Consider the following 24,202-nt stretch of genomic DNA (forward strand, 5'->3'; position numbering starts at 1 on the left):
CATATTCTTTGGAATATTGAATTCTCTTCTATACTACTAACACATGCTAAAAGTATTTATTTTGCATATAGCCCCAAATGGTTGAAGTTCAGTTAAAACTTTTTGAATATAAGTTGCAAATGTCAGGTTTTCAGTGTGGAGTTCTTTCTGTGCATCATGGAAAAGTGTGACTGAGGAAAAGACATCTCAAGACTTTACCCCAAAAGAAACAGTGGTGTCCATCAAACGGCTTTAAGTATAAAAAATATTTCCAGTCTTGGAACCCAAAATTTCAAGACAACAGGTCAAGATTTAGGGTTGCATGATTCAACTTTAGAACATTTCATCATCACTGGGTCCATATGAGAACCCTAGCTCTCATTTGGTCATGAAACCAAACCCCAAACCACCAACTAAACCTAATTTAGAGCTGGATCTAAACACTCACTTCCTTTTCCCCGATTCAAATCAAAGCAGGTTTCAGTTTTGGTTGGTTTGTGTTCTTGGTGAAATCTCTTGTTAGCTGTTGTCAGTTTTTTTTCCTCCCTTCTGTATCTGCAATCTCAAAACAGAGAACAAAAACACTAAAAAAAAAAAAAAAAACCCAACCCAGCCAACCAAACCACACACACACAGACAAAACCCCAAACAGAACCAAACTAAAACCTCCCAGCTAAACCCCAAAATCAAACTCCAAAACAATCTCCCTTCCTCTTCATAGGCCATATGTTTCTATTAACCAAAACCACTGTCAACAAATGAAAGTATCACAAAACAGTAGTGGTTTCCTATTCTTTGTTTTCATAGTTATTAATTATATTTGATTTTGGTCCTAAAATGAGATGTAACTATTTCATAAATCAGGTGTGTTTGTTGGGTTTATAATTACATTTTATTGGATAAATGGCAGAGTATATTTAAATGGGCATAGATTCTACCCAAATATTTTATGTGGTTGTATTAGCAGACTGTTAAAGATGTGTTTGTTAAATCTGACACACAGCTAAGGATTAAAAAGTCATTCTTGTCTCCAAGTATTGTAACTTGGAACAACAAATGTGTATCCAACTTAAGGCTCAGATTTGGGCATAAATCCTAATGATTTTATTTTAATGATTGAAAGAACTTGACAGTTAATACAGGATTAGACTTTTTTTTTTCAATTTTATTTTCAGATTTGTTTCTCCTTTGATAGTATACCCTTAGGGAAATCTCTGATGTTTTTATGGTATACTTACAAAATAAATTGAAAGTTTTTCTTCTCTTTTTGAGCCTCAAATGAGGCTAGGCTACTGAAAGGAGCTAACAAAACAAGCCAAGTACTACTGACAGTCTGCTTTCGCTGCTTCCAAATACCTTTGTTTTCAGACACTTCTACAAACTGTGTTAGTTGTTAAGGCTCATATGTGTACTTAGAGTATTATAGGAAAATGGTTGCTGTCTGTCAGAAGCCTGACTGATCCTGTTCCTGGTGACTAGTCTCAAAGGAGCACCTGTAATGAACATCTTCAGCAGTAAGAGTCTTGTTCCAGAGATCAACGTGCCATGGTTTTCACCTAGAGCACCTCCTCAGATTGACCAGCTTGTCTCTTCAGCCATGCAGGATGAAAACTGAAAGAAATACTCTACCTTTAGAGCCAAGACAAGGGGACACAGTCTCAAGTTGTGCCAGGGAAAGTATAGGCTGGATGTTAGGAGGAAGTTCTTCCCAGAGAGAGTGATTGGCATTGGAATGGCTGCCCAGGGAGGTGGTGGAGGCACCGTCCCTTGAGGTCTTCAAGAAAAGACTGGATGAGGCATTCGGTGCAGTGGTCTAGTTGACTGGCTAGGGCTGGGTGCTAGGTTGGACTGGATGATCTTGGAGGTCTCTTCCAACCTGGTTGATTCTATGATTCTAAGACAAGTTTTTGAGTGCACATGATTTTAATTCCTTTTGTTTGTGTTCATACAAATGAATAATCAGCAACTGAACTATTCTGTTTTCTCTTAGGTTAGTATGGCTTGTGTGGAGAGTGGTGGTAGGTTAAGTGCATGATTTCCAAAGCTTGTTATTCATATATTGTGGTGATCCACCACATAAATTGCAAAATGGATACTCTAGAAGGAATCAGCCCTGAAGTCTAATGTCTCTGGTCTATCTAAAAAGTCAGATGATTGCCGGGGTTGAGCAGAACTGAATAGTCTGAGAAGTGAAAAGAACAGTCTGAGAACTGATAAGAGGCACAGATGCAGGGAAGCAGGGTTGGGTAGAAGCTGAGAAAGTTTCACTGCTATCTGTAGCTGAGCTGTGCGAGGGAGCCTTGAAGCGGGGCAGGCTGGTCAGCCCTGGGAACAAGCAAATGTTGTGGCTAGCCACACAGAGGGGGGTTAAGGGGAGTAGTTGGCCAGGTCTGCCTCTATGCGTGTGGACAGCCCATATTCTGCTATGTAAGCCTGTCAAAAGTACACGCCCCTGTACCGGACTCCATGATATAAGCATCACACTTAGAGTCAATAAACGGATTGACCTCCTGTGTATCATATTGGTATAAGCTTGTGTCTTTCCTGCTCCTGCACGGCCTATTGAGGCCGCTCAGCAGATGATGTACTTCTATTTAATGAACAAATTTGCCTCTTAGTATTACACTGGTGAGGAAGAAAAGTCTATCCTGAGCTGCAGGTTGGTAGGTAAGATACAAAATGTAACATACCAGAGGAAAACATGGAAACCCAGGTGGTCAATGCAGATGTAAAAGGATTAAATAGCTTTAGACCTTGCCTCTTCTTTTCCCAAATAGGTGCAGGAACCTGACAGGATGTGGAGAAAGTTTTTTTCTTATTCACTAAGGTGAAGATGAGACATTGAATTGGTTTAGGACAACAGTAAAATATTAGTGTAAGGACAAGAAAAAAAAACCTACTTGGATTGGAGAGGGTGAATCTGAAAGTTCAGTTGATTCTTAGTGGAGTGCATTTTAAGCACCACCTTTTGCTCTCTCACAGCACAGCCTAACTGTCACACCAGTGTCCTTACAAAATATAAAAATTTCTTTATTCAGAATAAAGGAAGCAGCTGTGCTTTTGGGCTCTGCTCTGATTTGCATTTTGAGTGAGCCATCCTTTAGCTTGATGGAATCTGGTGAGCAAAAGCAGAGCACATACAAGATTTAAGTATCTCTTGCTCGTCTGGAGGCACTGAACACAGGAAGCCCACGGTTTGTTTTACATGCCAAATTCATCACAACTATAAAGCATTTTTTAAAACTTATGATTTTAGTGAGTCAGACAATGTTTACATACACAATACTAGTCTGTATGCAGACAGAGGCTGGCATCGTGCCAAATGCCTACAAATTCAGAACCCCATCCTCAGCTGGTACATATCACTGTAGCTCCGACTTCAATGAACTGGCGCCAGCTTACATTAACTGAGGAGCTGTTGCATTATGTGGAACAAGTTCTTTTTTACTCCTTTTTCTTTTTTAATGGAAAAACAGGGAAATGTCATTCTTCTTAGCTCAGAGGGCTCCTTATTTGGAGGATCTACCTCTTCTCTTTCAACAGTATTATTTTTTCTCTTTAGATTGTTCCTGTTTCTATTAAATTTCTGATATATCCATGCTAGTTTTCCAAAAGCAGCATGTTAGGAGTGCCTCGTGCTTCTTGACCTACCCCTGATAGACTCGTACAGAATATTGGAAGTTAAAAATCTCAGCACTGTGGGGTAATAATTCCATACTCTGTGATTAATACATGCATTATGTCATTGACAAAGTATGCCACTCACAGTTTTGTGATACAAAAGTATATCCCACAAGAAAGCAATCAGATGTGTATTTTTGATCATTTCCCAGGGGCTTGTGGAAGCAGTGGCTGAAGGGAAACTGTCAAAAGGATTATTTTTTTATGTTTAGATTCTCTCAAGACTATAAATGATATAATGGAAGCTGCCTCAGACTACAATGCAGTTATCTACAATGGGTAACGATATCTGAAACTGACTTCTTAAATGATATAATGGATGAGGACTGGGTTAAGGAATAGTTGAGAAATTGGGGCATCCATAAGTCCATGGGTCCTGATGGCGTGCACCCATGAGGGAGTTGGCACAGGTCACTGCCAGACCACTCTCCACCACCTTCAGTAAGTCATGGCTGACAGGGGAGGTGCTTGAGAAATGAAGGAGGGAAAACATCATTCCAATCTTCAAAAAGGGTAAGAAGGAGGATCCAGGTAACTATAGACTGGTCAGCCTCACCTCCATCCCCAAAAGGTAATGGAGAGACTTATCCTCAGTGCCGTCCTTGGGGCATATCAAGCACAGCAGGGTCATTAGGAGCAGTTAACATGGTTTCACCAAGGAGAAGTCATGTTTCATCAACCTGATAGCCTTTTATGAGGACATAACCAGGTGGATAGATGATGTTAGAACAGTGGATGTGGTTTATCTAGATTTCAGTAAAGCATTTGACACTGTCTCCCACAGCGTCCTTTTGGCTGAACTGAGGCAGTGTGGCCTGGGTGATCAATTCATGAGGTGAATTAGGAATTGGTTGAAGGAAAGAAGCCAGAGAATTTTGGTCAATAGGATGGAGTCTAGTTGGAGGCCTGTGACTAATGGGGTCTCATAGGGTTCAGTACTGGGACCTGTTCTGTTCAATGTATTCATCAGTGACCTGGATGAGGGCACAGAGTGCACTGTCAGAAAGAGTGCTGATGACACCAAAGTGGGTGGAGTGGCTGCCACACCAGAAGGCTGTGCTGCCATTCAGTGAGACTTGGACAGGCTGAAGGGCTGGGCAGGAAGAAACTGAATGAAATTCAACAAGCACAAGTGTAGAGTCTTACACCTGGGAAAGAACAACCCCAGGCATCAGTATAGGTTGGGGACTGACCTGTTGGAAGGCAGCAAAGGGGGAAAGGATCTGGGGGTCCTTGTTGATGGGAGGTTGACCATGAGCCTGCAATGTGCTCTCATGGACAGGAGGGGCGATGCCATTTGGGGTGTATTAGAAGGGATGTGGCTAGTAGGTTGAGAGAGGTTCACCTGCCCCTCTACTCTGCCTTAGTGAGGGCACATCTGGACTATTTTGTCCAGTTCTGGGCCCCCAAGTTAAAGAGGGACATAAAACTGCTTGGGGGAATCCAGCACAGAGCCATGAAGGTCATTAAGGGAATGGAGCATCTCTGTTATGAGGAGACACCAAGGAAGCTGGGGCTCTTTAGCTTGGAGGAGTCTGAGAGGTGACCTCATCAGCGTTTATAAATATGTACAGGGTGAGTGCCAGGAGGATTAAGCCAGGCTCTTCCTGGTGATGCTCAGTGACAGGACAAGGGGCAATGGGCAGAAGCTGAGGCATAGGACATTTCATTTAAAGATGGCAGAGAGGGGATGTGTGTGGAGTCTCCCTCCCTGGAGATAATCAAAACCTGCCTGAATGCATTCCTGGTGTGCTCTGGCAGGAGGGGTGGACTGGATGATTTTTTTGAGGCCACTTCCAGTCCTTGACATTCTGTGAAGCTGCCTCAGAGTATGGCACAGTTAGCTACAATGGGTAATGACGTCTGACACTGGCTTTGTCACACAGACAAGCCCATTTATACTTTTACCTTGCAGGCCTGTCCTTTCATTTAGGAACTGGTCTGACTTGGGAGAATATTTCCTTTACATAAACATTTACCCCTAGGTCCATTTTAAATGCAGTGGGCCTCACAAAAGTAAGACCTTTCTTTTTCCTGGTTTGATGGAAGTCTTCTAACCTAGGAAGCTGTGTGCAATTACTCAAGGGAAGTTTCATGTTGTTTCTGAATTTCTTTTTAAAATGTTCTTTGGGGCCATAAGCATCTCTTTTCATTTCAGTCAAAAGTCTTTCTTCTTTAATTGTTATGTTGTTTCTTTTCCTTGAGAATCTTTGGATACCTTCTCTGCTACATGTAAAAATTATGTTTTAGCTTCATCTTTGCCATAATGACTTTGTACATTTTCCATTTTTAAGTGAACCTGTAGTAAGCAATGAGTATATGAAGATGGACTTCATGTCTAGAGTTGAATGAGTGTCTGAATTCCTTTTCCTAATCTTTTGTTACTTGTTACCTACCCCATATTTTCTCATGCAGTCATCTTGACTCATGTAGCCACAGTCTGGCCAGATGTCCGGAAGGGATCTGCTCCCATTTGGGCATTTTAATAAGTAGCCAGGTTTTGTAAAATGCCCTCTGTGTGTATGAAATGAGAGTTCTGGGCAATCTAAGTTCTTGAAAATTCATCTTACATGTCTGAATTGGAGGGAAATTCTTTTGAGAAGTGGGCCTATATCAGTCATTTCTGAGTTACTAAAAATCCTTGTCACTGCTATAACTTGTTAACTTAGGGTATCAGCAGCCCTTTCCAAAGTGTCACGTTTTCCTTAAGTCTAAAGACATGGAAAGAAATTCCTAGATATAGAGAGACGTGGAAAGAAAAGTAACTGTTGACAACACAACAATTCATTCATTTCCTAACATCGCAGGTCATGTACTGTACTTTAACTTAAACAATGAGGCTATTGTTCATACGGGAAAACAGGCACAGTTTATGTAAAGGTTAAAAGACTGAGAAGGTTAAAGGCTGGTGTGTTTCTAGCGAGCTGTGACTTGCTTCTCTCAGGTGAAATGTAGAGGTTTCGTGTTTGACACATTTGCTGGGCAGTTTGCTGGAGTGCCTTCAGAAGAGATGAGAGGCAGCAGTTTTACTGTGATTTGGCTCTTCACGATGGCCAGTCTTGCTGTACTGTTTCCTTGTGCTGTGTCCAGCTCTGCTGTTTCCATTTATGTTGTAAACTCTGCAGGAAAGGGGCAGCCTCCTTCCTGTGTGTTTATGTGGCATCTTATTTCAGGCAAACCAGATAACACCCAAAAGCTTTCTTTTCCTTCACAACATTTTAATATGTACAAAGAGGTTTTTCAATGTTATAAAGTGGATGCAAGGATCAAAATCCTTGGCATATCACTGAAATTGACTTCTTAACTGCCCTCCAGAGTCTCTATTCTCTCAGCTGCCAGACAACTTGCAGTGGAAGTTTTTATTAAGGCATTTCCTAAAGCCTGTTTCTTCAAGGTAATTTGGATCAGGTCTTTTAGCTCTCCAGCCACTTGGATTTATCAGCATCTGAGAGGAATTGTGAGGATCATCTGCAACAGAAACTACTTGTGTCACTACTGACAAAGTGGTATTAGAAATTGCAGCAGATCTCCCCTGTCAGCTCAAATCATTAACTGCTTTTCCATCTATAATATCTTCAAATGATATTTTGTAGCCAGTCTGAAAAAAATGCTTCTTCACTAAATAATGATATTGTTCTGTATTGAAATTGCAGAATAGAACTTGCTCTTCCTAGTTAGAAGTGAGGCATACAAGTATTATTTAATCAGAGGTTGGCAGAAGAGAACTAAAATGTAGTAATATTTATGTTTTTGCTAGAAAACAATTTAATTTTCTAAGTTCTACATATAATAGAAATGTAGAGATGACTGTTAGCTACTGATTTTAAAATTCAGTGCTGCTGTTGTTTATACAACTGTGTTAATGCCACAACTCTGCCATTAAGCTTGCAAAAATAAATGCTTACATTTTGGCACAATGAAGCAGATTTTTCTAAGTCTCATTGTCCAGATTCAGTAGTTGCTTGTACAGCCTGGGTATTAGTGACTCTGCCTTTTTGCTAAACTGAGAGCTGAGAGTTCTCAGCATTTCTGAAATTTAAGTCTGTACTACTCTAGGTAATCACAGGTATGTAAATCCTGGGTGGTTTCCAGACATCATTTAGCATCTGGATATATCCAGTGTGCTATATACTCTCCCACAACACATTGTAAAAATGAGAGAATGGACTGTTTAATATAATCTGGTTTAGACTTGCATTTTTTCTGCCATCGTGCAGAGTCATAGCACAATGATTTCCTTCTTTCTTTTCTAGTTGTGTTTCCAATATAACACTGTTACAGCCCACAACAGGTAAAAGCAGACAACCAGGCTGTGGAGGCTGGTCTTGCTGCAAGAGTATGATGTGAAATTTCAGTATAATCCTACTGTAGTCTCCTGTTTACACAGCCTTACTGTCCTGGGACAGAGTCGCATGGATTGCAAGCATTCTTGCTATGAGGAATCTGAGTCTGACAGGAATAGCTGATTCCCAAAGCTCAGCTCTGTTTAGAAACCTGGCTCTATTATCTGAGATTATGGCAGAGAGCAAACACTCCTCCAGTTTACCACAGTTTTACCATCAAAAGAAGCTTTCTTCTAGGAGTTTGAGTCACCAAAGAGAGCGTATTTTCCCAGGAATGCACATTTGCTTCAGAGATGATGGGCAAGGCTGCACTAACAGTGCACTGATTAAGTTGGCTTTGCTTGAAATAACCCCAGAGCAGGAGACAGTGCAGCTTGTGGGATGGAGACCTCTCACCAGCTCACTTGCACAGGGAAGTAGTCTGGTTGTGTACAGCTGCATGCTTGTTAATAAATCTACTGAGAGGTGTTTGCAGTTTGTGAACTTCCAGTATCAGTTTGGTGCTAGCCTGTATCTCTACTTCACAGTGTGAGCTGAACCCATATTTTACCCTCAGAGCCATTTCCTAGCACAGTGATTCAGGGGATATGATACCACACAAGTAACCAGAAAAAACTTTGTCTTTAAAGCATATCTTCTGTTGTAAAACATCCTCTTTTGAAACAAAACTCTTCTGTTATTTATATAGTTGAGCACGCTTCGTTTGAGGGATGAGGGGAGACTGCTGTGTATCAACACACTCCATGTTTAAAGCATTGCCCTTCAGCCATATTTCTGCTGGGGAGTGATGACTTTGTTAGAATTGTAGTTCAATGGAAATATGGTTTCTTTTACCAGATACTCATCCCCTACACAGCAATTACTGTCTGATGTTTATTTTGCAGTGGTTACTGAGAGATGTTGAGTCACTGACATCTTTGAGTGTCCTGGGTGTTTTTTATAGTGCCATTTGATGAAGCCAAAATCTGGTTCTCAATGTCTATTGTTTTTCACAGGCTTTTAGGAAACTTTCCTAAAAAAGGCAGTGTTAACTGATCAGGGACCAGTTACCATGGCCGGACAGAAACACCAGAAGGATGTGTGAAGTCTTCAGTGTTGTCTTCATACACACAGCATACAAAAGACTGAGACAGTGTATGTAGATTTCAACCCTTGAATATATGCTGAGAACATGAGCGTGTTTGTAGTGTGATCCTCATTAATCCTCTGTTCATTTTCAAAAACAACTAAGTGAATTAAGAATAGTTTTAAGAATAGTTTTAAGAATAGTTTTAAGAATAGTTTTAAGAATAGTTTTAAGAATAGTTTTAAGAATAGTTTTAAGAATAGTTTTCCATAGTTTTAATGTGATACTATGCAAAAAATCCCTTGAAAAAGTGGCTTAGGGTCCTAATTAATTTAGCTAATGCTGGATGTACTAGTCACTGTGCTAAGGGAGGAATAATACTTCTAAGATTGAGTCAAGCAATCTGGATATAGTTTTCAACTGTCACAGGGACTCTGTATTGCCTCAAGTCATGCAGAGATTGCTTGAGAAAAGGATGCCAGCTTCTGACTGAGCAGCCACATTTTCAGTATTAAAGTTTTGAAAATTCCCATTTATTTGTCATGTAAACCTGAAGCTGTTTCTGCTTCTGCTAGTGATTTTCTCAAGATGATAAGTAGGTATCTGGCCACAGCCAGCGCTGCTGGACTCTGTTGCCACTGATATAAGGACTCATGACTCAGCTCTTCTTGCAGGTGCTGGGTCCCAGCTTCCCTGTGTGTTCCCTGCACAGCCAGGGGCTTCCCTCAAAGGCAGGAATGAGGTGGTTATTGACAGAGATTTGGTTGCTGGTTGCTGAGCATTTTCAATGGAAATAGAGAGTAAATAAATGATGTAGTGGGTACGAGATGGTTGCTCATATGATTCTTTCCATTTCCTACCCGAGAGTCTGTAATGTGCATTCTTGTGTCAAGAATGTTGATGTAACACCACAATACCATGGGGTTTTTTTTTTTGGTGGGGGTGTCGTGGTTTTTTGTTTTGTTTTGGGTTTTTTGGGTTTTTTTTTTGTTTTTTTTTTTTTTTTTAGAAAGGGAATCAATTAGATGCAATTATAATTACAGTCTACTGGCTGCAAGTTTGTTCTGGCTGATTAGACAAGCTGAATGAGAAATTTCTTGATTGCAAAATTTGGTATCATACCACTACATGTACAGTCCCTTGTTTACACAGAAACCTCCATATTATGCTGTGTTTATTTTACAAATCAAGTTCTATTTTTGAAGTCTAACGACATGCCAGTTAAACCAACAGGAGCATTGGTGTAGTCATTCAATTGCAGCCTCCTTTTGTTGCCCTCTTTCCCCTTGGCAAATAAAATAGAAAATCCTGCGTCTAATAGGTTCATTTGTAAACTCAGCGGATGTGGGCAAATGAGGGGCAAGTGAGGCAGCTGCATGATCAGGATTCCTGACTTGTGAAAGCAGCTTTTTGGCAGTGGCGACCAAGTCTTTGGTTTGTTTTGCTTTGGCTGGTCTCTAATAAGGCCCCAATTTCCTCCTTGTTCTAGCTGCTGCTGAATTGCTGATGAGTCTGTAAGGGCATCTCGGGGTCATCTGACTGAGGATTTGTGGGAGCTCAGACTGTTCTTTCAGCCTCAAAGGACAGATTTGATTGCTTTTTACCTGGTTCCCTTGAACAGTTTCAGGCATGATAATCTGTCAGATGCTCTTAGACACTTCTGGTGACTTGCAAGTGAAATCCACTGCTAGATTTTTCCACTGTGTTTTCATCCACTCTTTTGTATTCCAGTCAAGATGTGGTGCCTTGCTCAAAAAGATGCTTGGCTGCAGGGCTGATGTTTGAGTCACCAGATGAAAGCATAATACAGTGCTCTTCCACAGTGAAGGTTTCTTTGGTGCCAGTTGTAAGAGGGCTTGGTGATGTTATTTTTAGGAAATGCTGGAAATTTGACACAGAGAAGTCCAGAAAACTTCCAGCAGGACCCTCTCAAGGACGGGCAGTGCAAGCCTGGATCAACCTGTTCTGTAACATGCCTGATAAAAGCTGATGCTTGACAAATCTGTATTTGTGTGATTTTAGCTTCCATGGTAGGCTAAAACAGTTGTCTGCTTGCCCAGCTCCAGGTAGTGTGGGCACTTGCCTCATGAAATGACTACACATTTCAGTAACTCACACAATAGGATTGCTGTTTTCAGCAGCCCAGGCTTCTTGGAGTTGCAAAGGGCCATCCATTGCAAAGTAACAAGAGATCATGAGAAAGTTTGTGGGTGTTTAGAGGAATTTGCAAATTTCCCATTCATTTTGTGGGAGAGGGCTGGCATTTCCTGATGAAAAAAGGAGGGGGGATGCTGCAAGGAGAAGAAAGCACTTGTCTACATCTTGTGGCTAACCATCTATTCAAATTTGCAGAAGGTATAGAAAGACAGAGAATGGGTCCACGTGGGAAATGGGACTGATTATCACAACTCTGCACATAAGCCAGATAGGGAACTGTGAGATCTCATGGCATGTGGATAGCTTGTATTGCTGTGGGCGACAGCTTCAGCTCGGACTTTTCAGAGATTAGGTGGTCTGTGGTGTTGGCTCCTTTTGCACATTACTTGTCTTGGATGTTGAGATTAGATTCACAGTTCCCAAGTTCAAACCTCAGCGTACTACACACCCACTGATTCCCACACTTTTGTCCTGCAAAATGTCTCCTGTAACAGAAATCTCCCAGTCCTTGTGCTTTCTGTTTAGACTTCTGCAATGAACGGATTTGTTCTGGACAGAAGATTGAACATAGCTTTTCCCACCTGTAACTGGGGATCTTGGCTGCTGAACCTAGAGTAAACAAGTGTTACTGTATGCTGCCCCTTCACTCTTAGTCACAACAGAACACTTATTACAACTGTACCTCTGAATTGCTGAAAAATGTCAGTCCTTTTTGCCTGCCTGCCTCAGTTGATCTTGCAAGAATGAGTTCAGGTTCTCACATTGCTGCTGAAGAAGTATCTTCACATGAGAAATTCAGTATAAGGGGAAAAAAGTATCACTTACTCTCTCTTATTTACTCACTATTTTACTACTTTTTTTTTTTTTTTCTTAATTAAGAAGGGGCATGTATTAATTGATCAGTCACAAGCTAGAAAAAATTTATAATATATAATTTGGGAACCACCAATTAATGATTATAGTTCATCGAGGCTCCTTTACTGTAGGTGAAATGCAGATGCAGGAGGAAGACTGCATTACTCTGAAAAGACTGAATTCTTGGTGAATGAAGTAGAAAAAGGATGGTGTGGGAAGGGAAACAAAGTCAGACTAGTGAGCTCCAGAGGAATTGACAGTAGATGTACAAGTCTTGTTTGGGAAACTCTGCTGCCTCTGCTTCTTTTTCATGTGACCTTGCTCTTGTGTTTAGTCAAGTGGATCCTGTTCTTTGTGAAACATTACCTTCTGCTCAGCTGAAATACATATATGGTCCCACTGGGGCTCAAGAGACTTCTCATGTGGCTACACTTAAGAACCATATGTATGTCCTGTGTTGGACAGGGGTTTATAATACATATTGCAGCAGCAATTAGACTTTCACAAAATCAAAATCAGGAACGAATACTTAGTTTATCCACAGCAAATAATTCAGCAAGTCTGTCACCAGTGCACTTCTGGTCTGTCCAGATATTGCTCACAGTAATTCATCTCTATAGAAAGAGCCCATCAATAAAGGCCACCCATTCTTTCCCAGTGAAGACCACCAATCCTTCAGTTGTCATGACTTCTCTGAGCCCATTGTTCCTCACTTCCTTTCTCATATAATAATTCTGACTTCCATGACCTTTCTGTCTGCTCCTCCAACAGATTTTAGAGCACCTACCACAGAAACAAAGCTGAATCCCAATGATTATTGGCCTTCATTCCTTTCCCCCTAGATGGAGATGTATTTTCCTTTCACTGCATTTCCGTTTAGACTTTCTTTTCCAATTCCTTTAAACTGTCTGACTTGGCTGCCTCATTTGCAAAGGCTTCTTGTGCTGTTACTGTGTTTTTCTCACACCCCTCTGAAAGCCACAAGGTCAAAACAATGCTTCTAATCTCATTTGAAATCCCTTGTGTACTTTGTTTTTAGTGCCAGTTTTCTTGACAGATTTTTTTAATGGGGGTTTGCAGTCTCTTCTCAGGCTTTCAAGATTTGGCTTCACAGAAATCAGTAAAAAACTTCTGCTACCTTTAGTCAGGGCAGGATTTTAATCAAGGGCCTGAAGGAAGATTTTTAATACTTCTTGTTCTCACATCTCTAGAATTTTAGTAGACTGCAGAATTTTAAGAAGACACACTAGATAAGAGTACAGGTAAGAGCAACATTTCTCTTAGCCTATTTCAGAAGGCTGAGTTTGCTTGGGGTTTTTTTGTGTTTTTGGTTTTTTATGTATTGAACCACAATGTTGGTTTTTTCCTTAGCTTTAAATAGTACATTTGTGTTTTCTCTGCCATTCTGCCATCCTTATTTACACTGAGTAGGTTCCAATCCCCTCTACAATTAGTGGAAACACTCCCACTGAACTTAGTGAACTTTTATCAAACACATGCTAGTATTTTCCCCTCCACCTGAAGCCAAATGGAAACTAGAAAGGCTACTTGTGGTACAGAAAAGAGTTCCTTGCAAGAGACAGAGAAGCTTTTCTTTATTTTTGTGCTATCTGCTGTCACATGGGAGGGAATGCCTACTTTGTAAGGATGTAACAGTGCACTGCCTGCTTGTGCTTCAATATCTACATGAGACATCAATCTGCATTTTTCACATTTATTTATCTAATGCTTCCAGGCAGAATGCGTAGGTTTTAGTCCAGTTTAAATCTCCATCAAAGCAGTGCAGATGAAATTTAACAGGTAATGCTCTGACTGCTGACAGAAGTAGGTAACAGCAGTTGTAACCAGCTCTTTATGTTTTCTGGTGTACAAAAGAATACTTCTTCTGGACACTTGGAAAAAAATGTGTTGTGGAAAAATACACATAGTTGTTGTGGGCTCTCTTTATTAATGCGAACAAGAACAGGTGAGGAATACAAAAAATTGCACAGCTACTTGGCAGAACTGTTCTTCTGTAACAGGAAACTTACTCCTAACTAGAGCTGCGTATGAGACAAGTTGAATTTGTTGCACTAACTGTGCTCCAGGGGTTTGCTGACCAGTTAGGAGGATCAACAGAAGAAACAATAAAGCATTTTTATTAGCCTTGAAGTCAGACCAGTGGGAATTGTTTAGAGAAGGGCCTACCCTAGACCTTTTTCATAAGCTCTCTTCCTCCAAGCTATTTGATAACAAGAGAAATAAAAACAATCAAAAGGAGATGGAGGGAATGAAAAACTTACCACTTGTTAATTACAGAGTCAGGTGTTTTGGAATTGTCAAAGTGGCAGCTCCATACTGTTTCTGCCAAGTAGTGAATGTAAGTGATTGCAGACATGTCTCTATGTCAGGAAACTTTAAGAGCAGGGTGACGTTTGTAGGCACACGAAGATGACACTGCTCTTTGGACCTGAGCTGTATTTTGCCAGTGTCTTGCCACCTCTTCATCATAATTACTGCGTTTAAAAGTGTCAGACAAAGCAAAGAGACCATGCAAATGTCCATTGAAAGAGAATTCCACTGGAGAAATTGAGTTATTTATTGCGTGCGATGCTCTCAGTGGTACTGCTGTAGCTGCTGCTCTCAAGCTAAGTAGTCTTTTCTCTTACTATCCAGAAACACAGCAGCTAGGCAGGGGAGGGATAACTGTGCTTAGCTGACTTTGCTGCTCTCTGAGTACTGTAAACTGACTGAAATAAAAATCAGGGATCTCAAACAGTAGAATTGGCTGTTAGATAATAATAGTTCTAGAAATAGGCCTTCTGGGTTAGACTTTTCCCCCTCTTGTATCGTGCAGCAATCTAAATCATCATTACTGTAAAAGACGAGGGCTCAAACTCTTGATTTCATTGGAAAATAAATAAATAAGTACCTTTGAAGATTTATTATGCATTGAAGTTGCAGCTAAAGCTTTAGGTATAGAAGAATCTTGGTTCCAAACCAGGGTCTTAAACAAGGTCATCTGGTTTTCAGTGTTATTTTTGTGCTCTTGAATTCAATGAAGGTGAAGCTGCTGTCTTGTTTTGACTGTGAGAGTTTCTCAAATGATTAAGTGTAGCATCCATGGGCTCAACAAAACTTTTCTTGTAACTGTTGGCTGACTTGAGCTTTGAGTGACTCTCTTCTGTATCAGTTGAGAAACTTACCTTTTGGGTACCTTGACCTTTATTTTTGGACATCGCCATCAGGATTTAAAAGCAATAAAGTTAATCTAACCATATGTCACTGCTGTCTCCAAGAGTAGCAAGACACAGACTTAAAATAGACTGAAATTATTTCTTACTAAACATGCTGGTCAAAAACCTGGAAATATCACAGCTTATGAGCTGGTGACAGGTTGGGCCTCTCATAATTGCTAGTCATTGATTTCCTTACTGTCAGGGTCACCAGCAAGCTGTGGAAAACTTGCTCCCAAAATGCTGAGATTACTGCCTTTCTGTGCTGTTTCTTGAAGAAAATATGTAAAAAACGTGAAGAACTTTCAGAGTCTCTGCCCTCAAGTCTTTTTACAAGAAAACTTTTTTTATTATTATTAGATACTGGATCGAGCTGCTTTGCAGTTTTTCCACTGCTATTAACTGTAAATAGGTTCCAGCTTGCTGTTAACCCTTTTTGCTCATGACAACCAATTTTTTTTTTTAATCTACTGAGCATAATGAGAGAAACAGATGAGCTGAGAATGTGAGGCTGGGTCTGAAGCAGAGCTCTTGTGTGTTGGAACTCTGTTTATGAACTCTTCTCCTAACATTCTCATTCCTGACTCCCCTTAGAGAGCAGAAATATTTTTATCAGCTAGAACATTTTGGGAAATTCATCCATAGTAATGCTGGATTTGATCTTGTGCCTGCTGAAGTAAATGGCAACATTCTTGTTAGTGTTTGGGAAATGGCCATGCTCTGCATAGATTGTCCTGAAAAGACAGTAGTATGAGGTGAGGAGAAAGTTCTTCACTGAGAGAGTCATTGGGCACTGGAATGGGCTGCCTGGGGAGGTGGTGGAGTCGACGTCCCTGGGACAGTTCAAGGCAGGGTTGGATGTGGCACTTGGTGCCATGGTCTAACCTTGGGCACTGTGGTAAAGGGTTGGACTTGATGATCTGTGAGGTCTCTTCCAACCTTGGTGATACTGTGATACTGTGATATCTGATAGGGCCAAACTGCAAATCTAAATTCAGTACCTAAATTTCTCTGGCTGTCTAAAGACAGCAAGACCTCAGGTATGACTGGGGCATGTAGACACTATCTAACAAAAAGTGCTAATAGGAATAAAAATGTTAAGGATGAAAGCAGCTTTTTTTGAGCTATTCTTGAGAGAGAAATTCTATAGCCTCATGATTTCCCTTTTGAAATGAATGCTGACATCGTGTTCTTGTCCTGATAACTAAATCTTCTGTCATGGCTTAATTACAGAGTTGGACTCTGTGTGAGAATTTTCAGATGCTTTTATGGACAGTAAAGACAATGGAAGCATAAGGGAGAACCACATTCTTCAGTGTGTGGTAATTTGGAATCTAAAGATTCTTATATACCCAATGCATGAAATCCTGTGTACCTTTTGGGCTGCATCTTATCAGAGCTGCGTTTCAAATGCTCTGCTCATGCATAGGAATCTGAAGAGTGATCCTGTAATGGAGATGGCAAATGCAGACTTCCATTATGGGACAAGTTTCTATCTGTTGGTTGGTTTGGTTGATTTTTTTTTTCTTTTTAATACACATCAACATAAGCATCTCTTCTATGAAATTTGGAAATTTATTTTCACATTACTTAAGAACTCTGACCAGAGAAATACATTATGAAATGGGTTCATTTAAAATCAGTCTTATTCACATTGATGCCACATATATTAGAAAAGTTTTATACTTGCTCTCACTTTGGCACAATAGAGGAGGGGGAAAAAAGTGGTTGCTATGATCATTTAAAAATGTTTGCGCTATGATCATTTAAAAATATTTGCACTAAGATCCTCAGGTACTGTTATGTTTTGGTTTCAGGGTTTTTTGGTTTGTTCATTTTAAATAGGGATTGTGTCACAGAGGTGCTGGCCTATAAAGTTCATTAGGTGTTTAAAATAGATTTGAGCTTTTTAGCCAGACAAAGGTCACAGTTGGTAGGAGGTCACACAGGAACCTTTTGACTGAGCTGGAAAGTGATTCCAGCCTCCCTGTGGTCCCTGCTTTTCACTTCTCTTTTGGGTGTTGAATAAAAGTCTCCAATTTAGTGCCCAGTGAGGGCACGAGAACCTTACTACTGTCTTGAACAAAAATTAGGTCACCTATCAGGATGATTAGTTGTATTATCACTGAAGTTATTTGAACAGTACCTACTTATCCTGGCCAGTAAGATGGTCCTTAGAGTTATACCTATGACTTCTTATTCTCATTCAGGTTGTAAGTGTTCTTAGTGGAATACTTATGGTTTCTGTTGTGACTAACTGCTTTAGTTGCATGCCTGTTTGTTAGTTTTTGCAACTCATTTTGTCAGCTATCTCCACCATGAGGAGAATCAAGACCTCTTCAGGATGTTTTCTTCTATGCCTCAGCAAGTTATTCTCTTCCCATGGTGTTTCCAACCTTTCAAAATTATCATGATATGCAAAATAACTAGTCGCACTTGGGAGTTGTCACCAAAAAGAAATATTACTAATTATGTTTTTTTCCCCACTGTTTGATGTTTTTCAGGACTTGGCTTTGTGGACCTCAAATTGCTGGCACTATCTTCCTAAATCACTGTGACTGCAGTTGCAATACTCAGATGGATGAACTCCCTATTTACTTAATTTGGGATTCTGAAACGCGTTCACTTATCAGAAAAGGTAAATGTAAAGTTCTTTGGATTTTCATCCACCAGTTTGGCTGTTTTGCTCATAAGAATGTGTCTGTGATTAGTTATTCTCATGGGTTGTATGCCTCTGCTGAGCCTGATACAGCAGAACAGATCTTATTCTATGTTTAGGGCACATGGAATAAGAGGGAAAAACAGAGAGATGAAACACATGTAAAAAAGAGGGAAGATAAAAAGAGGAAACTGGAAAGGGTTGAGGCTGGTCAGAGGAAGGAGGTCCAGTCCTAATGTGATGGTTTGCATTTATGTCCTCCATGGAGACAGATAAAAGACTGAACAGGAAGAAATAAGAAGTAGTAAGAAGTGTGGTAGAAAGTATTCTATATAGAAAACTACTTTATTTCTGAAGTTGGAAGACTAAAATCTGCTACAGGAAAGCTACCCTCTGTGCTGTGGTTCCTTCCTAATGAGTTTGCAAATCTTCCTCAAATTATTACTTCAGCCTATTCATTTGAGAATCGAAAGGTACATGTTTTTATTGTACTGCTTACCCATACATGGAGTAGCAAGTAGAAAAGTGAGAAGAGGGAAGCAAGGAATGGAAATGGGCTCTTGTCTTGTGTTTTGCTTTAAAGTCATATGTTAAAAATAGTCACTTCACATTCAGGGGCAGAAATGGTGTCAGGGTCCACAGAGGGCTGTTGTGTTTGAAAAAGATGGCTCAATTTGTTTTTTTTTTTTTTCATTAAGCATAATTATTTGTTGCAAGACATGTGAGTACTGGTATTATCATCTGATTCCTGGGAGGATGGAGTGTGTTTTGGTTTGGTTCTATTGTATTTCTCTGCATCTTGGTTTAAATTCACCTCAATCACTTTTTTTTTTTGACAAGCAGAAAGGAATGTGTTTGGGATATACCTTTTAAAGCATTATTTATCTTGCCCTAAAAGAACAGCAAAAAAAGAGTAATCTTGAAAGATTTCTGTAATGGAAGTGAAACAATCAACACAGAAATATGAGGAAGAAATTGCACCCATTAAATACATCTAGACTGATGAATGATATGATAGCTGCCTATTCAAGTTGGAAATTTTACACATGATTGAAGCTTTATTTAGTCTAATGAAATGTGCTTCCTGAATGCTGCATCTGAGTGACGGCGTGACCTAGAGCACAAAAGAAAGTATTATGTGATTAGACTGAGATCATTCTCATTTAAAGTCATTGTGATATAATTTAAAGTTTTTAATTAGCAGTATATACTTTTGTGTCTGTTGCCTCCTTTTACTGCGAATACCTTTTCAGGTCTTGTCCTTCCACAGGCTTGTTTGAAACTCAGCAGGGATTAACAGCAAAAGGGTTTGGAGTTCATTGATCCTTTTATTTATCCCTCTCTCAAAGAGGTGAATGGGTGGGGGGGGGGAGGGGGGGGAAGAAGAAAACTGATCTTTCAGAATAGGCTCATCTTGTGCTGAATTCTTCATATGGTCCAAGGTACACTCTTTGAATTTTCTTTAGCTTGGAATCAGCTTAAATGCCTTGTTTGCAATAAGCTACAGTTTCATAGGTCAGACTTTAGTGAAATTGGAGTTATTGTGAAGCCACTGATTCTGGACTTATTCCCTTCACCTTCTTAGCTGCAGCAGCTGGGATTTCTTGAGAGCTGCGGTGGTGCCCCTAGATCTTCTACACCACACACATCTTACCTCACTTCACCTTTACAAGCTGGGCCTTTACCTTGAATCTGTTCTGTGTACCAAGCTGGAAGGCAACTAGCCACACAGAGAACACTAGTGTTTTGATTAAAAGCTATTAAACCACATTTGACTTGTCCAAAATTTAATGTGGTTCATAATGGAGTTTTATGAGCTATTGAGTTTTCTGGCACCATAAACTGATTTTGTTAATGGCTTTCAGCAGTTGTTACTTAAAGCAATGTTAAAAAATAATGAAGAAGGAACTGAATGCAAAGGGTGAGCTTGCTTCTCAAGACCGCAGTTCTTTCCTTTCCTTGCTGGAGAGCATTAGCAAGGGTAAGGAAGAATTAAACTGATTCATTGTGCTCTCTCTGTGTGAGAGAGCTCACTGCAGACCCTGTATTTTTAAATGGATATGAACTTGCTGACTGCAATCCTGAGTTTTAACTTGTATGTTAGGTTGACTGATGAACACTCAGCACCAGACAGATAAGCCAGGCATTTAATCTATCTACTGTATGTGTTCAGTCAGACTAAAGCTTTATCAATCACGACAAACTGATTTCAAGAGCATATTGTATAGTTTCCTGTTACCACAAATCACTGAATTTGGAACCTTTAACATCTTAACCACCTCCTTCATGAGGCAACTGAAAGTATCCATGTATGTATAAGTACCTTATTTTGTGCCCTTGTGGAAGATTTGCATCTTATAATTACTCAGCACATTTTTTTTTCTTGCAGCCCTTAGTTAAAATAAGGGAAGGCAAAAGAAGGAAGAGCTTAATAAATGTAAAAAAATCTCAATTTGAAATTGAGAATAACTTTGTTGAATCACTTTTTAACTCACTTCCTTGGGTATCTTCTGAAACAGCCTTTTATTTCCTACAGTGAAAAGTAAAAACTGTTAAAAGCATTAAAAGTGCATATGTGAATTGCAGAATAAAATCCAGTGCCAAGAGAGGCAACAGACATTATCTTTTCTTAAAGGACACTTTCTCAATTTTTACTCATTTTAATCCATTTTTTTATTACACATCTAGCTGTGCAAACTATTCTTCATGAAGGTCAAGCAATATATTTACAGGCACAGAAGGCTAATCCACCTGACCATTTGCTCTACTATACACACAACCTAGGCTTCAGATGTCCTTGGACCTCCTTTTATTTCACCAATGCCCTATGGATATAAGAACTACGTCATCCTGAAGGTTAGCTTAGTTCTGTAACCTGTCTCTGTTAATAAGCAAATGTTGCAGTGGGAGGTTCAAAGTTTCATAACAACATAATGTGAGATAATCTGTTCATCACTGTTAGATCACCTCAGACATCCACTGCAGTTGCTGTCAAGCTTCAGCTTCAGGACATGAGGTTTAATAAACATTCCAAAACTCATATAAGCATTCCAGATTATGACAAACTCAGATGCTCCCAACATTAAGAGAGATCTGTGACTGGAGCCTTGCTAAGATGGTCACCTACCTATGCAGGCAGCTTTCCCATCTTTGAGTCCCAGGAATAAATGAAATGCCACTGCTTAATTTTTGGAAGCCTCCATATTTATATCATTAGATGTTTGTCTTCATTATTCTTGGCCTTTGTTGTACCTCCTTTTTATATGCTTTCCTTTTTATCCTATGTTTTTAAAATGTACATTACTGTGCACAGATTGCCTTTTGTCTCAGAAATGAGTGCTAAATGGCTGCATAGAATGTTGGTAAAACAGAAGGAAGAGTTTGTATATGAGAAGCTGATGTGGCACATTTGAAGGCATGCAGCAATTGTGTAAGTTACAGCTTATCAGTAGCAAGCTCTTTTGTTAGTTTCTTTTCAAATTATATTTTTCTTTGGTATATAAAGTATATTTTTCCTCATAATCAGTGAATTCTAGGTACAATGTCTGCAGTCAATGGCTGCTCAAGATTTCGGGCAGCCTTTGTGCATCATAACCTTTCCAAAAATGATATTTTGAGTTGCGGCATAGTGGCCAGCACTAAAGAACAGTTGAGAGAGAGACATGATAATGTGTGTGGAATAAATTACACAGCACAGACAAATTAATGATATGTATTGCTTGGCACCACAGACATGAATTTTGGGCATGACCATAATATGTGACTCTACTGCCAACAATTATCATCTACTTAAGTCACATCTTGGATGAAGAGTGAATCTCGTGATGTTGTAGTAAGTGGACAGAATCTAAGTGGACACCTATGGTTTTAAACTATATTAATGGAAATTAATTTCTTGACTGTAGAGATACTTCAGGTGCATTCAGAGAGATTTGGTTTCCTATGCTAAGTGCAGTGGATTAGTGGAATTATTTCCGTGGGTTTCAGTGGACTTTTGGATTGAATCCCAGAGCCTGATCTCATACTTCACTTAGAGGATATTTCTGAGAACATTCAGGCCCAGGCATGCAAGGGGCTAGCAATGCTGGAGAGATTGCAAAGAGCCACTGCAAGGCCCTTTATTTACAAGTTACATAACTTACCTAGCTGTCTGGTGAGCTTTAGTCTTGTTTTACCTACTTAAAATCACATCAAAGGAGAGGTAGGACCACATCCATTGATAAACAACAGATCAGCTTTTTCCAAATGTTGATCAGCTGTATAAAAGCAGATGGTGAGACTACACTATGATTTAAGTTTTGGATTCATGAACTGTGGGAAACCTAGTGTTACAGCCTTTTAGGTTTCCTCTGCTGAAATGTGACTCTTAATCACTGTAATTTTGAATGATGCTCAAATGGTTTCTCGGACTATGTGAACCACAGACTGACCCAAGCTTTGTCAAAGAATGAAGAGTCACTGTGCTGCTCACAGCATGTCTCTGAGATTTGTCCGTTCTGTTTACACACCTCAGGCCTGGGGAAATGAATGGAAAGTGGTTTCCAGGGATATTCCACTGATTATGATGAAGCAGCTCACAGCCATGCCACAAAAAAAAACCCAGCAAACCTTCTAATGGTACTTATGCTGACAAGTGAATGGTAGTGGTGAGGATGTAGTCTGAAAATATAACACAGACTTTGTGGTAAAACTTGTTTCAGGAAATCCTACATTTCAGTGGGAATCTTTCACTTTTGAAAAGTGCTGCACTTTAAGAATGCTGTATTATCTTTTCCCAAGGTATGAATTAGGGGCCTAATTTGTGATCTATGTAAAACAAAGTTCAGTGTGCAAAGATACGTCTTGCCTGAGCATTTTTATTACATAATTATGTAAATATTCTTATGCAAGTAGAGGCAATAATAATGGCTGAGGGCTATATATATTACAAGTAGGGAATTCCTCATGCATTTGAATACATATTTTAGAAGCAAGTCTGGATCTTATTTAACAATCTACAGTGGAGTGACACCAGCTTACATCATCAGTGTCTGGCCTTTTGAAATGAGGAGAACTCATTGAAAATAGAATTTGTAGTGGGGGTGTGAGTAGCACTGTATTATAGCAAGTGGGCACAGGAATGACTGGCAAGAGAATGGTACACCACAGATGAACTGGGTGGTGGTCAGATTTGCAGTGTTGTAAAACACAAGGGAAAAGTCCCTTCTCTTTGCCTTTTTTTTTTCCCCCACTCCACCTCTTTATTAGTTTACAGAAACCACAAGTTATGTGTTCCAGTTCCTGTCAGGGAAAAGAGGCTGGCTAGGCCATGTTGTGACTTCGAACCAGTCATCTAAAAGCAGCTGGGAAATCCCAAGAAATTAGGAACTGTTCATAAAAGAGCCAAGGAACACTGTTTGTAAACCACTTGCTCGGCGCAGGGACTGCTCCGTTCTGGTCAAGTTGTCATGCTCCCTGTTGTGCATTAACAGCTGTAATGAAGAACACCGGCAGTGGACTGATTCAGTTTCCTCCAAAAATGCTGTGTTCAGTGTTAGCACTGAATTGACTTGTCTGAAATACCCCATCAATCTCTCTTGAGAAAGTGCATAGGTGTGCTTCATACAGATGATGGTGAAGCTTGCATTTTCTATCAGGGCAGCCGTGGCCTTGTTAAGTCAGTTTGCACAGCATTTATACTGATGGTGTTTGGTAACTGTCTTATATGTTCCCTTGTCTAGAAACAGTACAATTCTTTTGGAATGGCTGTTGTCACAGGTACCCATCTGAGTGGGTGTTACATATCCTAGAATCATTGAATGGTCTAGGCTGGAAGGGACCGCCAAAGATCTAGTCCTTTGCAGTAAGCAGGGGAAATACTTATGAAGACATTGCTTGCAACTATCTTATGCCCAGGCTGCAAAGCAGTAGGTAACACAACCACCCTGCCACAGGATCAATCCAGAAAGCAGATGAACTCCTGCTTCAACTCCTCCTTTCCTTCTTTGTTTTCAAGGGGAGTGAAGATAAGCTTATCTATATCCCTTATGTGATACAGATGATTTCCTCTTCTACATTAAGGATGTGTGATAAGCACAAACCTCCCTCTGGCCCTTCCTCTTCTATGCCTACTCTATTGGCTGCATTCAGCTAAGACCTTTGGTGCAGTATTCTAGTTAAAGATGCAGGCAATTTCCCACACAGGGAGGAGAAGGAGGAAATGGAAATTTAGAAAGAGAAGAGTTAATATTCTTAATTATTCAAGGGA

At 39.9% G+C, this 24,202-nt stretch overlaps 1 long non-coding RNA gene across 3 annotated transcripts in view; it reads left to right on the plus strand.

Annotated features, from left to right (window-relative positions):
• Positions 1-20,591, plus strand: part of LOC135177123 (uncharacterized) — a 108,114-nt gene extending 87,523 nt beyond the window's left edge. The window contains exons 2-3 of one of the 3 annotated variants that reach the window (XR_010302925.1): positions 17,801-17,934; positions 19,541-20,591. This is a non-coding gene — a long non-coding RNA (uncharacterized LOC135177123). Of the gene's footprint in view, positions 1-17,800; positions 17,935-18,798; positions 19,162-19,540 lie in introns of those variants that run through there. The other 2 variants (XR_010302924.1, XR_010302926.1) reach the window with 2 other exon arrangements.
• The last annotated feature ends 3,611 nt before the right edge of the window (positions 20,592-24,202 follow it).

This window comes from Pogoniulus pusillus, chromosome 7, assembly GCF_015220805.1.
Source record: "Pogoniulus pusillus isolate bPogPus1 chromosome 7, bPogPus1.pri, whole genome shotgun sequence".
Classification (NCBI taxonomy): Eukaryota; Metazoa; Chordata; class Aves; order Piciformes; family Lybiidae; genus Pogoniulus; species Pogoniulus pusillus.